Here is a 16887-nt window from a genome sequence, read left to right as displayed (position 1 = left end):
ATACAGCCTCTGGAACCCTAACCTCCCGCCCCTTCCCTGCAACCTCCTGAGTTCAGATGCAGTCACCCTGACGTCTTCTCAGAACGATCCCAGGAAAGGCCTCTGATTGGCCCAATCTGTCACGTGCCCACCCCTGAACCAATCACCGTAGCCCGAGGGAGAGATGCCCGCCTACTCCGTGGCCCAGGGCAGGGAGCGCTGGGATTGACAGCCGCTGCGAACCGCAGGGGGAGCCCAGGGAAGAAGTTCGCCCTGGAAAGAGGGGCTCCCGTTAGGTTAAGGATGGTGGACAGCATGGGTTCTTAACATTTTGACGAGGCTTTCTTGGAATCCGTGTCTTCACCAAAAGAAATGGTCCGAATGAGTTCAACCTCAAGCATTGGAGATGGGGGCGAGGAGAGCCTCGCAGAGCCCCCGGGACCACCCACAGAGGGAGCCACGTTCGCCCGGTGCCTACTCCACCAGAGCTAAACCCAAGCATTAGCTGGGAGCATGTGTGTTGCTTTTCCTTTTAAACTTAATTCAACTTGAAAGGGCTCTTCATCTTATCTTGTGCAAGTGAGCAAGGGAGAGTGTGTTGGTTCAGTGGTGCAATAAATAACCTCTCATTATGAGAAATGTGATGCCTCAGTCCGCTAAGCCATTTGGTAACCATAATCTGACATTACAGAAGCTTTTCTTGTGAGACGAGAGATATCTGAGCCACTTCCCTTTTCAAACAACTTCAGCTAATGGCTTTCCATGCTATTAGTGGAATGAGTCCAAGCTATCTTTGATTTGTGGCCACTTGATTGGGTCCTGAAAGCAGAGGCTCAGCCTTGTGAGGAGGAATAATTGCCTGGGAACGCCGCAGAAAGATACAATTCCTGTGCAGTCAGAGGGACCACAGATGGAGAGAAACTCAACTCCCCTCAGGAAGATGAAAACGTTTGTAAAGATTTCTCACCCCTATGCTGGCCCCTTCCTCACTCGGACAGTTCACTTCAGCCCTCTCTGCCTCTGCAATTTTCCTGACTCTGGGAATGTTTTCTTAAAAAGGAAGGAGTCTTCTTGGATTCTACTACACCCAGCCAGAAGCCATTTAGAAAATGATCCAGCTGCCCGGCCTGGCTAACAGGTCAAACCTCCATATCTGTAGGCAAAATGTCAGTCCTCACAGTGCACCTTAGCCTCTGCCTATGAATTCCAAACTGACTCCAGCTGCTGCAGGGCAGTTAGAGTGAGGGGGCAGCAGTGTGTGTGGCTGCAAAGTAGACCTCTTACTAATAGGAAGAGAGACGCCATTTTGTAGAGCAAAGTTGCATGACCACCTGCATGCTTCTGGGCTAACCACAGGCCCGTCTTGGGAGTCTTGGTGTTCTCAAAGAAAATGACAGTAGGGGATCCCTGGGTGGCTCAGCGGTTCAGCGCCTGCCTTTGGCCCCGGGGCGTGATCCTGAAGTCCCGGGATCGAGTCCCACGTCGGGCTCCCCGCATGGAGCCTGCTTCTCCCTCTGCCTGTGTCTCTGCCTCTCTCTCTCTCTCTCTCTCTATCATGAATAAATAAAATATTTAAAAAAAAAGAAAAGAAAAGAAAATAACACTAAAGCTCAACACTGTGCTAAGCACCCTTCACAGGTCAAAAGAGGGAATACCAGTGGGACAGCATTTGTTTTGACATTGGAAACCCGGCTTCGTTTGCAGAACCATAACAACCAAAGGTTATCTCGAGCTTGGAAGGGACTTTTTCTTTTGAATAAACTTTTGATTTTGGAATAATTTTAGATTTACAGAAAAGTTACAGATATAGTACAGAGAGTCACCACATACCTTTCACCCACTTTCCAATAATGTTAACATCTTTCGTTATGCTGCATTTCTCAAAATCAAGAAATTAACATACCATCAACTAATCTCCAGACATTATTCAGCTTTTCACTAATTTTTCCACTAGTATTCCAGGATCTCACATTGCATTTAGTCATCATGTGTCCCTAGCCTGCCCTGATCTGTGACAGTTTTTCAGTCTTCTTTTCCTTGTTTATCAAGACCTTAACAATTTTGAGGAGTATTGGTCAGATATTTCATAGAATTCTCTATTTGGGTTTTCTGATGTTATCTCATGAGTAGACTAAGGTTAAGGGTTTTGATGAAGATACTCAGATATGAAATGCTCAGGAGGGATTTTTTTAAAGGCCAGGTAACTCAGAAGTTACAAACTGATCTGCTGTCAAATCAAGTCATAGTTTGTTTGCAGCCAATTTTGTGCTGAATTTTTTCAATTCAGATTTCTAGCTTCTCTTAAAAACTAGAAAGAGCTGATGACTGAGGGCTTCTATTGCAGTCAGAGGTGGGCACTGAGAAGCCATGGCCTCCCCAGCTCTACAGTCCAGCAGCAGCTGCCATTGATCCTCATATCAATGATTTTGATCTTCTTACAGTAAAAAGGTGCCTTCTATATTTCCATCACAATAGAAGTGGACCTAGATGGCTCCACACTTCAAGAGAAAGAAAGCAAAAGCAAGAAATGTGGTTAGGGGAATCTCAAAGAAACTACATTTTTCCTAATAATAGAAAAGGGCATGAATGCACACTCTGAAAACTACATGTGATTTTTGGTGACTATTGTCCACCTGACATCGACCTCACCACTTATTTGACAGCAGAAAGGAGGGGGTGGGTCAAGAGGGAAGCCAATTATAAGAAAAGTAGATGGGTTAGGAGAAAGGATATTGAAACTTCCATCTGCCCTGACTTCCTCCCAAGACCCTTCCACAGACAATGTTCATATTATTACCCAAGGATGGCCCTGTCACCTACCTAAACACAGACATCCAGTAGGGTCTACACATCCAGGCCTACCCTGAACAGGGGTTTCCAGTACTGCCAAAACCACCCCAGGACCTGTGAGCAGGGAGAGGGTCTGCCATGTCTTTTGTATCCTTCCTAACGTAGGACTTGCTAAAGGCAGTGTCAAAGTCGGCCTGATTTCTCCTCTATTGCCCAACCCTGCCATCTGCATGTCAGACATCCCTTGCCGCAAAGCTAGAATTCCCACCTCCCCCACCCCAAGCAAAGTGACCACAGGTTTCTCAACTCTTCCTCATGATCCCTCTCCCCTTTTCCATTTCTATCCCCCATACCCCCTGCCTTTGAAAGCTGCAGGATCTATAGAACGTGACCACACCAGGCACTGAGGTATTGACCAAGCCAATATCCAAGTCTCAAGCCCCCCTACCAATGGGATGAGTTCTACCCAGTGCCTTGCCAGAGCAAACCTGGAGTGGGAGAACTCCATTGAAAGAAGTGAACCAGGAGTCAGAGGATCCGGATCTGGTCTGGATTGCAGTGCTGTGTGGTATCAGGCAAATCACCTGATGTCTCTGAGCCCTAGATATCTAGCTATCTTAATAGCTGGTGATATTTTTACCTGCCCTGTTAACCTCTTGATTACTGTGATGTGGAAAGATGATCAAGCCACAGAATTAGCTTCCTAGCTTGCTCCCTTTACTACTAAGCACAAATTATATCCTCTACTGTCCACAAGAGCCACACCTTCTCCATCAGTGCACTTCCATCACATTCCTTGTTTATCTGTTTACCCTGCACCCTCACTCCTAACAGGACTGCCTTGAGGACAACATACTCATATTGGAACATGGGAACTCGCACTGTGGTATCTATTCCTGTTCTTGGTATAGGCCGTATCAATAAATATTGAATGAATAAATTAAGCAAGCAAGCAATAAAATTAATGTAGTGTATGTAAAAGTACTTTGTAAACTATTGGGTCTTGTCTAAATGTGAAGGCCTAGGATGCTACGAGTCCAGTTCTGGGGTAGCTGATCGGATCTACCAAGCCCCCTTCTCAGACAACCTTTTCTGCCCCACAGCCAATGGTTAGTCCTTGACCCTGCCTTCTGCTCAAAGCTGATTGGACCAATCCATTGGCTGACCAATCTAGCAGTCTATTGGCTGATGAGCTGCCAATGAAACACTTCCAGTATTGGAACAGTTACAGAGATCTTTAAAATCATAAAATGAAAGTAGATGATTCAATAGCCAGACTGTGGAAGGAGCCTCAGTGTCCATCAAAAAATGAATGGATAAAGAAGATGTGGTCTATATATACAATGGAATATTACTCAGCCATTAGTAATGACAAATACCCACCATTTGCTTCCACGTGGATGGAACTAGAGGGTATTATGCTGAGTGAAGTAAGTCAATCGGAGGACAATCATTATATGGTTTCACTCATACGGGGAATATAAAAATAGTGAAAGGGATTATAGGGGAAAGGAGAGAAAATGAGTGGAAAACATCAGAGAGGGTGACAAAACATGAGAGACTCCTCTAACTCTGGGAAATGAGCAAGGGGTAGTGGAAGGGGAGGTGGCGGGGGGAATTTGGGGTGACTGGGTGATGGGCCCTGAGGGGGACATTTGATGGGATGAGCACTGGGTGTTATGCTATATGTTGGCATATCAAACTCCAATAAAAAAAAAAGATTAAAAAAAAGAAAAAGAAAGTAGGTGATTGAACAGAAAGTGTTATGTAGAGCCATGCCTGGGGCAGCTATATTGGTCCAAGAAGCCAGTACAGTAGATGGAGAAATAGATGTGAGAAAGATTATCTAAGCCTTGCAACTGCAGAGGGCAATTTCTGTTCCCAACATTCCAGTTGCATTTCTAGTCTGACTGTACTTTGTGTCTTGTGCTGCGATGTCTAAGAGATTTTCCATTGACATTGTATAATAAATAAATCCCTCTTTGCTTAAACTAGGGGTGGAGTGGAAGTTGGAATATCTATTCTTTATACCCAAATAATCTTTCATTTAGACATTGAGCAAACAACACACAGCCTCCTACTAACAGGTACAAATTTATCCATAGGGAGAAGGAAGAGGACATCCTGAGAGCTAAGACACAAGGACTTACCTAAAGCACTTACTTCAGATAGGGCCTGTGGCCCAGAACAGACCCTGAATCCCAAAGTTGATAATGAGAGTGGTACCTCCCTGAGAAACCTCAGAGATACTGAGGAGGCTAAGCCATAAGGCAGCCAGAAAAAATATTCCAAAGAATTAAGCATCAGGTTGGCATGTTATTGCTGGAGCTGATGGCTAATGGTTAGTAGCCAGACCAGGAAGCCTTTTGGGACCCTCTGTGGAGACTGGCTGGCTCTGAAAGGCTGGGATTCCACCAAATCAGGAGATGGCTAAGCTCACAAGAGGCAAAAGTGCTAAAGAACCAGATGAGCAAAGCGTCAAAACCAGGAGGAGACATAGCCGGATTTAGCTCTGGCCGGTGGATCCTGGTAAGAAAAGATTTCTCATCCAGGAAACATAAGTAACTCAGATGGTGTTTCTCATAAGATTATGAAACACTGTGGAACTTCTGTTTCCTGTCATTTGTCTGCCTCAGAAGAGCTAATGTTTATTGATTTTCTTCTGTAAGAGGCAGAATCATCAATTTGGTTTGCCTATATTGAAAATTCTCAGGTTTCCAGGGCGCCTGGGTGGCTCAGTGGTTGAGCATCTGCCTCTGGCTCAGGGCATGATCCCAGGGTCCTGGGATCGAGGTCCACATCAAGCTCCCCGCAGGGAGCCTGCTTCTCCCTCTGCCTATATCTCTGCCTCTCTCTGTGTGTCTCTTGTGAATAAATAAATAAAATCTTTTCGAAAGAAAGAAAGAGAGAGAGAGAGAGAGAGAGAGAAAGAAAGAAAGAAAGAAAGAAAGAAAGAAAGAAAGAAAGAAAGAAAAAAGGAAAGAGAGAGAGAGAGAGAGAAAGAAAGAAAGAAAGAAAGAAAGAAAGAAAGAAAGAAAGAAAGAAAGAAAGAAAGAAGAAAGAAAGAAAGAAATATAGAAGAGAAAGTTAGTTCTCAGGTTTCCAAAAGAAGTTAGAACAAAAGAATTGAAATCAGGGTCTCCATATTGGTTTTATCCTTATTCACAGAGAGTACTATAATGACAGACTTCACAAAAATCTTCAGATTTTCAGAAAGACTTCATCTAAAATCTTACGCTTTTTCAAATACTCGGAAGCCAAAAATGTTAGAAGGAAATGAGCATTTATTGAATACTGAGCATGTGTCAGGCACTGAGTTAGGCCCTTTTATGAGTCAAGCAGCAAAATTTATCTTGCAGGACTTCCAAAAGTTATTATACTCATTTCACTGAAGAGAAAACTGAAAAATAAAGAAACTAAATGGCTTGCCCAAAGTTCCACTTACAATATGGAGCCAAACTGAGATTCTGATCCATGTCTATTTGTCTCAGCTTCCTCATCTTTCCATGGCACAGACTGCCTCTCTGTGACTGGCCTCCCCAGGTCCTTAATAAACTAAGTACTGTGAAGAGATCTAGTTTTTATGACAATCTTGGGCCAAGAATGTAGAAAAATATTGAAACCCCAAACTGTGACTAGTATCATCTTTTTTCTAATGTAGTTTTTAAGACTTGTATTGTGAATCCATCTGGAACTTATTTTTGAGTAAGGTGTGAATTAGAGGTACAGCTTCATTTTGTCTTAACAGACACCTGTGTACACCTGGTACAATTGATTTTTTTAAGCTTCTTTTTCCCACTGAATTGAAATTGCCACCTTTAGCATTCATTATGCTTCTATATTCACAGGTTCTACTCCTCACTCTTTTCTTTCCACTGATCTATTCCAGTACCATTTCTCAGCTGTCTAAATTTTGTAGTTTTTTTTCAAGTTGTACTACCTGGTAAAGCAAGCCATCCTTCTTAAATTCCTCTCAGGTATTTATTCTTCCATAGGAACATTAATACCTCCACCTACACAAAATAACGAGTTTTATTCCTTTAATTTTGAATTATATGTGTATAGTAATATGGCTTATTAATAAAGATTGATGTTGCAAATTAAATCTTATATTGGTGTGTATCTCCATTTTTCAATCTTACTCTATGTTAATTGACATGATTTTTAAACATGTTATTTATTTATTCATGAGAGACACACAGAGAGAAACAGAGACACAGAGAGAGGGACAAGTAGGCCTCATGCAGGGAACCTGATGTGGGACTCGATACTGGGACTCCAAGATCACACCCTGGGCCAAAGGCAGGTGCTAAACCACTGAGCCACCTAGGGATCTCTGCTACTGACCTTTTTATATGTTTATCATATCCAACCACCTTACCAAATTCTCATCTTCAGACTAGGAGGTTATTAACATCACTAAATTCTAAATATATATTTCTGAAAAAAAAGATAATTTATTTGGCTTTCCTCCAATACTTTACATATTTTATTGCTCTTTTGCATTCCTTAAAACTTCCAAAATAATACCAAGTAGTGATAAAAGCTCTCAGTGTTATTTATTCCTGATTTTAAAATGGCTTTACTATTTCAAGTTTTAATATTAATATTGCTTGGGAACTATTTCTAAACCTAGGATAGTTTAAAAAAAAACTCACCACAGTTTCATAGATGCTGACACAAAACTCCTGGATCAGAGACAAAAGACAGTTTATTACTGCAATAGCAGTTGTGAGAGAACAGTGTATTTGTGCCAATCTCTTAAACCCTGATCCCCACAGGGCGATGTGAAGAGGACCAGATGACACCTGCATATGCAGTGGTTGGATTACAGGAGCAGAATCCTGAGTTTAAGGAACCTGATCTGATCGTTTTATAATGAGCATTAAGCATATCCACTCTTTGCTCCAGAGTGAGACACACTCTCTGTCTTCCGAGGTTGTAAAAAACCCACCCTTTATTCTGAAGAGAATCATTATATCTTTCATAGTTGTTTGCAATACAAACATCTTTGAAAAGATAATCCAGAACAAGGAGCAGTCAGTAGTTCACTCATAAATATTCAAAAAGGTGAGAGATCCATGGAAAGTTATTTCCCAATGATGAAAAACTGAGGCAAAACAGAAAACACATTAGTGCTTGTTAATTTTTAGCGGGCATATGAATGGCATTAAAGTATTTCTTGTCTTTTTTCTATATTTCTATAAACATCTGCTCCCACCCTCCAAAAAAAAAAAAAAAGAATCAAGAACTGTCTAGTAATGAAATAGCTGCCTCAAAATATGGTGAATATTCCAAAAAAATATGAGTAACTTCCCCGTAGGGACACTGGAATCCTAAATTGTATGGGTAGGGCAGGGTAGGTCCCTTCTAATTCAAAGAATCTGGAATATTAGATGGCCAAGTCTGAAGGCATGTCAGAGTTGACTTAGCTACTTCTACTTATTACATCTGCATTTCCCATCATATTCATAGGAGCGCTAGAGACAAATGATTGGAAATCACACACACATGTACACACATACACAATTTCGAAAGAACTTGTGGCTAGGATTATCCATGTTTCTTAATCTCTTTAGTCTTTCTTTAATGAGGTCAGTGGGAGGACTGTTATTTATGCTCCTAGAGCATTGGCATATGAGAAATGTCATGGGCACAGGAAAGTCAATGGTGAGGAAGATAAACATGACCCTGTCCCACAGAACTTACTATCTTGAGGGGGAAGATAAATAATTCCACAGAATATGAGATGTAATTGGCTCTCAAATTCACTAGAAATTGATTTACCCCCCTCCTCCTCCACATCTACTCACCCACTAGCTCTCAAGGGATCCATAGCTAGAGAGAGATGGTGCAATTTTCCTGTGTATGTCCCACAGGGAGTAACAGAATAGGGGGACCAGGAAAACCAAAGGTTAATAATGCAAGGTCCAATAAGATACTGGATGAAAAAATGCTGTCTGCTTAGGTGATTCTGCTCTCTCTGACTCAGATTTTCCTTTTCAAAGGAAACCTAATATCTATCTTCATAGCTCAAATGAATACTAATTGTTTTAAAGCAAATCTAACATAGCATTAAAAAGTCCAAAATTGGGCAGCCCGGGTGGCTCAGTGGTTTAGTGCCGCCTTCGGCCCAGGGCCTGATCCTGGAGACCCAGGATCAAGTCCCGTGTCAAGCTCCCTGCGTGGAGCCTACTTCTCCCTCTGCCTGTGTCTCTGCCTCTCTCTCACTTTCTCCCTCTCTCTGTGTCTTTCATGAATAAATAAATAAAATCTTTTTAATAAATAAATAAATAAATAAATAGTCCAAAATTAAAATGATCTCTTGAGGTTTTTGCCCAAAATTTAATACCCCACATCCCTGATCCTTCCTTTGTTTCTGCCTCTCTGATACCATTCTTATGGCCATAACAGTATATAAAACACAGATGCACACACACTTACATACACTCACACACACGTTTGCTTTCTCTATATTTCTAAAATTTCCTCTTATTCACTCTCAAAATTTGAGACCTACTGTGGCTGGAATAAGAATAAGATTTTAGCCAATGGGAATCATGGTTTCTTTACCCTCTCTAACAATAAAAACGCAACTACCGTTCAATTTGAGCAAACACCTAAATGAAAATTCATTGAAAATATTAAATTAATATTAAACCCACTGAATTGTCTTTATTTTTGAAAGCATTCAGAATAGAATTCCTTCACTTAGCAAGCTTCTCTCACAGCTCTTCCAGAAAAATATTTACTCTGAAAGGCAAAATGTTTGTCTTTTTCCCAAATTTGATGCCAGATGTACCCCAAGTCAGATAAACAATGAGCAGAATGCAAAACCCGGTTCCAGATTCCTTCAAAAGCTGAACTAAATAACATTTCTACTCTGCAACGCCTGAAATGCTAGGCCTTGCCAAATGATTTTGAAAGATGGACTTCCTCTGCCCCCTGCCGTACTCTAGGTAAATGACAGGACTTCCTAACAGCAGGAGATGGGGCCAGGGTAGGTAGGTACGGACATTCCTTGTAGAATATAAAGGCTGTGGTCAAAGGGCCTGTGCCTGTCGTTCGGCACTGTGCTCCTGAAATGAGGCAGAATTGGAATATAGCAAGCCCTCTATAGATAATGTGCCGAATGAGTAAACATACAGGTGAGGGAAATGGGCTTATGTACTCCACATAGGCATAATAGCAAAAGCATACTGGCCCAAGGAAAAAAATAGTCCAAACATCTTGTGATTCTTTCTTCATAAGTGTTTGAAATAAATTGGTAGCAATCAGCATGCCTAGCATTCTCTAATAATTCCCCTGGGCTAAACAAAATAATAAAATTGGAATAGTCAGACTTTAAGGATAAAGGTAGATTTTTCTAAATGTTACTGTCAAGAAATAAGTCTTTGAGAGCTTAGGATCTAAAAGCCATGAGGTAAACAAAACAAAACAAAACAAAACACCATATAATTTTCTCCAAGATGGCAGAACAAGTTGAGAGATCATAAAGTTCTCTGTGTTATCTTTCATCCTTTTCTCCAGAGACCCCTGTTTCTACCAACCCTCCAATGATTACCCATGTATCTCTCCAGGAGTAGCAAAGCAAGGTTGGGACAGATAGGCATCATCTTTAGTTGGAGGTAGGTTTATTGAATATGAAAGAAGTCATGTTAGGGCTAAGATTTTGACATTTGATATACCTATGTACCTACCCTGAAGAAGCTTAGGTTTCACTGAGAAGTCAACAAATAAGTATATGCAGAACAGTTCTACAGGGAATATAATTAAGTGCCAGTTGTGATATACAAAATGTCCAAGGGGCAAATGTTTCCACCAAGGAGTATTTCTACCAGTTGAAACAGACACTTATACAGTTCAGGTTCTTTAGACCATATCCCTAAACAAGCAAATAAAATGGAGGCTAGATGGAGGGTGGAGTGAGTGTTTACTACTTTAGCTGAGGTAATTGATCCTGGTTACGAAGTGGAAATAGGATTAATACTACATGAGACAGGAAGGAATGTTTGGAAACTAGGGGATCCTCCTTGTCCTGCCTTGTTTAGGGATGAAAGTTAACAGAGGCCTAGAGCAATGCTAGAGAGGTAGAGGGCCACCAACGGCTCAGATCTCTCAGGAATAAAGGTTTGTGTTGCTCTACTAGGTAAAGCCAGATGAAATAATAGTAGCTGAGGGCAAAAGAAACATGGATTGGACAAATATCAACTACGGACATTTTTCTCCATCCTTGATGAGTTGTGTGCATAAGCATGTATGCTAATTCTTTCTTCTTTTTCTCCCCAACCCTACTAATAGTCTCTGTTGATTCGTTTCATATTTTACAGATGATAGGGTATTAAGATGAGATTGTGTTTAAATTAGAAGAATGAACATCAAACCCAAATCCTTAATTTAGAGTTGAATGCAATAAATTAAAATTTAGGGCTTCCTCTTTTGAGGAATGAGTAGCATACTTTGTAAAAGAGATAGTAGCCTAGTGTGAAGTAGAGTGGAGACTCATTTTTTCCCTAACAGTTACCACCTTCTAACAAACCTTATAATTCATTTTACTATACTTGTTGTTGTCTGACTTCCCTACAAAGGCTTGATGTTTTAGTCTCTTTTGTTCATTGAGGTTTCCCTCAGGCCTACACCTGGGTCTGAAATATGGTACCCAATAAAGATTTGTGGAATGAATAAATTGAATTATCAAATGAGTAAATGAGTTATCAAATGAATGAGTGACTATTGCTTCTACAACTCTTCTGCTGCTGCTGCTACTACTACTACTACTACTACTACTACTACTACAGCCCTCTTTCCTGGCCCTTCCAAGTTCATTGTATTCACCTTGCAAAATTCTGCCTGGGCAAGAAGTGAGATTCAGAGCAGGAAGTTACTAAGCCAACAGCATAACTTTTCCTTATCAAGAATAAAAAGCTATTAATTTTCAAATGTAATTTTGTTTGGGGGGGTGGGAGGAAGAGAAGGTATAGGGGGATTCTTTCATTTGTTCATATTTAAAATGCCCTAATCAATGAAACCCAGTGACTCAGCCTAGAAGCACAATTCTTAAAAATTAAGAGGTAAGGTAAATGGATCATCCTTAATTTTTGAGGAATCTTTAAGATCTAGAGCTTATGCCACACAACCAGGGTAATGTCCATGAAAAGTTAGTTCAAATTCTTGTAGTGGATGGTCAGGGGCTTTGGCTATATGGAGATATTTATAAGATAACTGGGAAGAATTGAATGCTAACTAGATATTTGATTTTGAGTAGTATGTTATTCTTTTTGGAAAAAAATCGTATTGCTTGCTAACAATGAAAGTCCTAATGTTTTAGAGGTATATACTGAGGTATTTATGATTGAAATAATATACCTGAGGTTCAAATTAACTGAGTCTGGGGATGGGGAATGGGAGTACATAGATGAAATCAGACTGGCTATATGCTGGTAACTATTTAAGCTGGGTGATGGGTACATAGCAGTTCATTATACCGTTCCACTTTATGTCTGAAAATCTTCATAATAATATCCTTAAGCATCTCTTTATGGACTTTTACATTAACTCCTCATTTGATCTCTTCCCCCTGGCACCACACCTCCTTAGTCAAGAAAAACATAGTCTGTAGGTATATGCACTGACACCACAAACAGCCCAGAAATAATATCCTGACATTTACTCAACAACAGCTGTTTGCCGACACCCAAGGAGTCAACTTCCATGGGAAATATTACTCAAGGCAAACCACTGTGAAGCTTACCTGAAACTTGCCTCCTTAATTTCTTTCTCCTCTGTGGAGCTTCTTCTCCACTATTCTACTCACATTGTCCTTGAAAGATTTACGAGAGTTTTGCTTAATGTATGTATAGGATCTTTTTAAGCATTGAAATTATCTGCCAAATACTTTTAGTTAAATATAAATGATATAAGACTATTCTTTTCAATATTAAGTTTATCCATTTACTTCTCAAGACCCCTCCAAATTTGTGATATGAGTGTGTTTACAGGACCATTTGCTGTGGCAGAGACCTGCAATTGTTTCATCCAATAGCTCTGTTAAACTGCCTAACTGTATACTTAACGTGTTTACAGTTCTGACAATTCAAGTAGTTAATAATACTGTATTTTAACTCTACCAGGCAGACTTCTAAAAGCTAGAAATGTGACAGTTGAACAGAGAACCCTTATCCTTTAGAAGCCAACATACTAATATAGAAAGACATAATATGCAAAAAATATGTTATCAGGTACTGCGAAGAAAATGCTAAAATAGACTAAGGCAATAGAGCTACTGGAATAACTGGTTAGGAGACATCTCTAAGGAGGTAACTAACATTTGGATTAAGATCTGAATGATGAGAAGGGAGATCTGGCAAAAAGAATGTTCCTAGTGGAATAAACAACAAGCATCGAAGTCCCGAGATAGTCTTCATATGCTTAAGGGCAGAGTCAGTGTGGTTGGAACACAGTGAGTGAGAAAAAGAGAAGATGAGCTTCTCAGCCAAGGTAAGGAGCCAGAGCTTAATTTTTCCAGTAAGGGGAAATCATTGGAGAATGAAACAGCAAAGTATGATCTGACTCACTTATTAGAGAAAGAGTGGTTCTGGCTACTTTGGGGAGAACAGACTAAAAGAGGGTGAGCAGACCAGTTTGGGCTGATGACAGATGACCGTGTATGACCACAGCTGTAGCAGGGGAGCTGGAGAGAAGAAATCAAATTCAGGATATGTTCTAGAACAGAACCGATGAGCCCAGGGTGGGTTGAATGTGGCTATGAGAGAAAGAGTAGAATGGAAGAGAGCTCTTAGACTGTTGACTGAGACAAATTGCTTTTGAGCATTCTCAGTTGGGGCTGAGAGACAATCAGTAGACCTGTTCTTGGCAGAAACTGAAATGGACATACAAAGGGAGATATGGATCAGTTCAATACAGAGTCTGTGTGGGCGATAGAGATTTAATAGTCACCAGTGTAAAGATGGTGGTTATGGGATCCAGCAAAGGACAATGAGTAGGAGACCAGTGAAGTGAAATAATCACAAACGCATTTGAACGAACGTGTGGTCAACTCTGTCAAATGCTAAGAGACTGTGCTATTAAATTAACCGTTAGCTTTGAAGATGTCTTATAACCTTAATCCTAACTATTTCTATAAACTGGAGGAGGCGAGCCAGCTTGGAGTCCATTCAGGTCGGAAATCAGAGACAGTGTGTGTATATAAATCTTTCAGAAAATTTTGCTGTGAAAAGTGAAAACAGAACTATAGCTAGAAGGAACAAGGACAGGCTAAGGGAAGGGTGGTTTTTTGTTTTGTTTTTTTGAAGTTGGGTGAAATTAAGGAAGGTCTGAAAGCCAAAAGAAATGATACAGTAGCCTAGAATTTGAGGATGCAGAGAAATGCAAAGAAAAAGGCTATCTACAGAATCAAAGTTCTCATGAAAATGGATTCCAGAGCACATATAGAAGAGCAGAACTTAGATATGAACAGGGACACCATCCATTATGTAACAGAAAGAAACACAGAATCATGTGGGAACATTTAGAGTCACACTCATAGATCAATTGTGGCAAGATAAAAATAATTGCCTTCTTGCATGCATTTTCTTTATGAGCTAGAAGGTGAAGTCATCAGTGCAGAAGTAGGGCAGAGAAAGGATTTTAACAATCTGAGGAGCAAGAAGGTAAAAAACAGCCCTTCAATTTACCAGAGAAGTGTGGTCAGGTTGTTTGGCAAGGCTGAGTACCCATTTCAGATTTGCGGACATGCAATTTAAGGAACTTTTGCCGGCTGGCTTCTGTTATTTTCTCCAGCTATATTGAACCGCTAGAGAAGAGGTACAAATACCATGAAGGGACCAAGGATGTGTGTAAAGGAATGAGTACAGTGCTGGAACACTGCACCTAAGAAAAGTGGGAAGGGAAGTGAGATGGGGTGACATGCACGAAAAAGCAGTGGGGCCAAAGGAGGGATAGATCTGAAAGAATTAGAGAATGTCTTGAAAGGGAATATAGGAGTAAATGAGCTGAAAAGGTGAGTGACTGCTGTCAAAAATCTAACTTGGGGAGGCAGAGAGTTCTACAGCAGGAGGCTGTCTTACGAATGGGTGGAGATGGAATGGAAGGAGATATCCTTAGAGCTGAAAAAAAATCATAGCGTGGGATGGGGCACTTATAGGAGGGAAGGTTGCCAAGACTGATCACAAAAGGAGTAAAAAGGCTATAAGCACGGTGCTAAAGTTATCAGTGCAGGAGAGGGCAGTGGCAGGGAAATCAGTAGACGCCCACAGTATGCTGGGGGCCGAGTGAAACATTCTGACAACTCTGAAGAAGCTGTTTTGTTTTGTTGTTAATAGAAAAAAGATTTGATATCAGCAATGGAGGACAAGGACATCTAACCCTCCTTTAGTACCCGAAGAACACAGGGTGTGTTCTGAATGGGCTGCGCAGGAGACATTCAGCTGGGAAAGTAGAATAGGAAACCAGGTTTCAGTTCAGGAGAGAAATTAAGAGAAAACACACAGTGAAGGTGTCTGGGTGGCTCAGTCCACTAAGCGTCTGGCTTTGGCTCAGGTCATGATCCCAGGGTCCTGGGATAGAGTCCTAGCATCTAGCTCCCTGCTCAGTGGGGAGTCTGCTTCTCCCTTCACACATCCACCCCCCACTCGTCATCTCTCTCAAATAAATAAAATTGTAAAACACACAGAGAGAGATCAAGTTATAGGCAATTTTGCTAATAACAGTGGATTATAGAGCACCAAGAAAGCGGCAGGAAGGCAGGGAAGGGTTAAGCCCGGAGGAAGAGTAGGTAGTGCTTCTCCATCCTACCTGCACAATAGAACCAAGTAGGGACCATTTAGGATACAATCTCCAGGGGTGCCATGATCCTAATACGGAGTTGTGAACCACTTGCTTAAATGATAGTGAAGCAGTATGGAGATAAATGACTTCATTGTCTGATGTTGAATGGGGGAGATAGGGAGTGAGGCACAATGGGGTTGGCCCCAGAAGCACTGGCAGAGGGACAGTGTTCTCAAGTACTGCTAGAGAGGACGTAATTTGTACAAGACTTCTAGGGGGCAGTGATTCTACTTCCCAGAGTTTGTTCCAATATTCTGGTTATTAACACAGAGATGCATCAGATGCTGGTTACAAGGTCCTCCATTGCTGTATTAACACAGCAAAAATGAAAATGTCAAATATGCAATGTTATGAAGCATATAAGTGTAAATGTAAAGAGTAACAAAATAAAATGTAACCATTTAAAAAGACTTAGAATGTGATTTCTGTTGTGAAAAAAGATTCGGGATATATCAAAGAGAGAATGCAGTTTCAAAAAAAACATTATGTACAGCATGGTATTAACTCAAAAAAGACTTACTTTTACACACTAACACAGTAACAGATTGGAAGACCTTTAAAAAAAGGAAATCAGTGTTTATCCCTTTGAACTTTGACAAGTATTAAGGGTGATTGTTTTGCACATTTTGAAGATTTCTTGCACACATTTTATATTGATGGAAAAAAAAGGTTTTTGTTTGGGGCAGGGCGGATGGCTTATTTTAAAGAAATGGGCCTAAAGTATCAGTTCCAATTCCTACTGTTCCCAAGGAGAATTTGGTCAGTGCAATTTGTTTCTGGTGACAGGCACATGCCATGGGCTTCTAAGTATTAAGAAAAATTACCTCAAATATGGAAATACAGCAAATGATGGTACACCCTGTCCTTTCAAATTCATACAGGGGTGTTAACAGGCCTGCCAAGGGGATTTTTTACTGTAGGGCAGTGGTTCTCAAAATGTAATCCAAGGATCCCTATGAGTCCCCAATAGACACTTTTGGGATTCTGGAAGGTCCTCCTTTTCCAACTACATAACTGCAAGACCAGATTTTCTTCATATACTTCAACCAAAACAACATATTGCAACATATGAATGTGAAAGCTGATATGAGAATCCAGCTGTCTTCGAAGCCAGTTAAGTGTTCTATTTGCAAACATGTAAAATAATGACTTTTTTCTCAAGATATATGTGTGTGGGGATCCCTGGGTGGCGCAGCGGTTTGGCGCCTGCCTTTGGCCCAGGGCGCGATCCTGGAGACCCGGGATCGAATCCCACATCAGGCTCCTGGTGCA

The 16887-nt window shown here is 40.9% G+C and overlaps 1 long non-coding RNA gene across 1 annotated transcript; it reads right to left on the bottom strand.

Annotated features, from left to right (window-relative positions):
* Nucleotides 1-1725: 1725 nt before the first annotated feature.
* Nucleotides 1726-3850, bottom strand: LOC144324665 (uncharacterized). Its single transcript, XR_013390092.1, has 3 exons — nucleotides 3258-3850; nucleotides 2800-2883; nucleotides 1726-2477 (listed from the first exon to the last, which is right to left on the bottom strand). It is a non-coding gene; the product is annotated as an uncharacterized LOC144324665 (long non-coding RNA).
* Between the last annotated feature and the right edge of the window lie 13037 nt (nucleotides 3851-16887).

The sequence above is a fragment of the Canis aureus genome, chromosome 12, assembly GCF_053574225.1.
Source record: "Canis aureus isolate CA01 chromosome 12, VMU_Caureus_v.1.0, whole genome shotgun sequence".
NCBI classification, from domain to species: Eukaryota; Metazoa; Chordata; class Mammalia; order Carnivora; family Canidae; genus Canis; species Canis aureus.
This window is presented reverse-complemented; position numbering and strand designations above follow the sequence as displayed.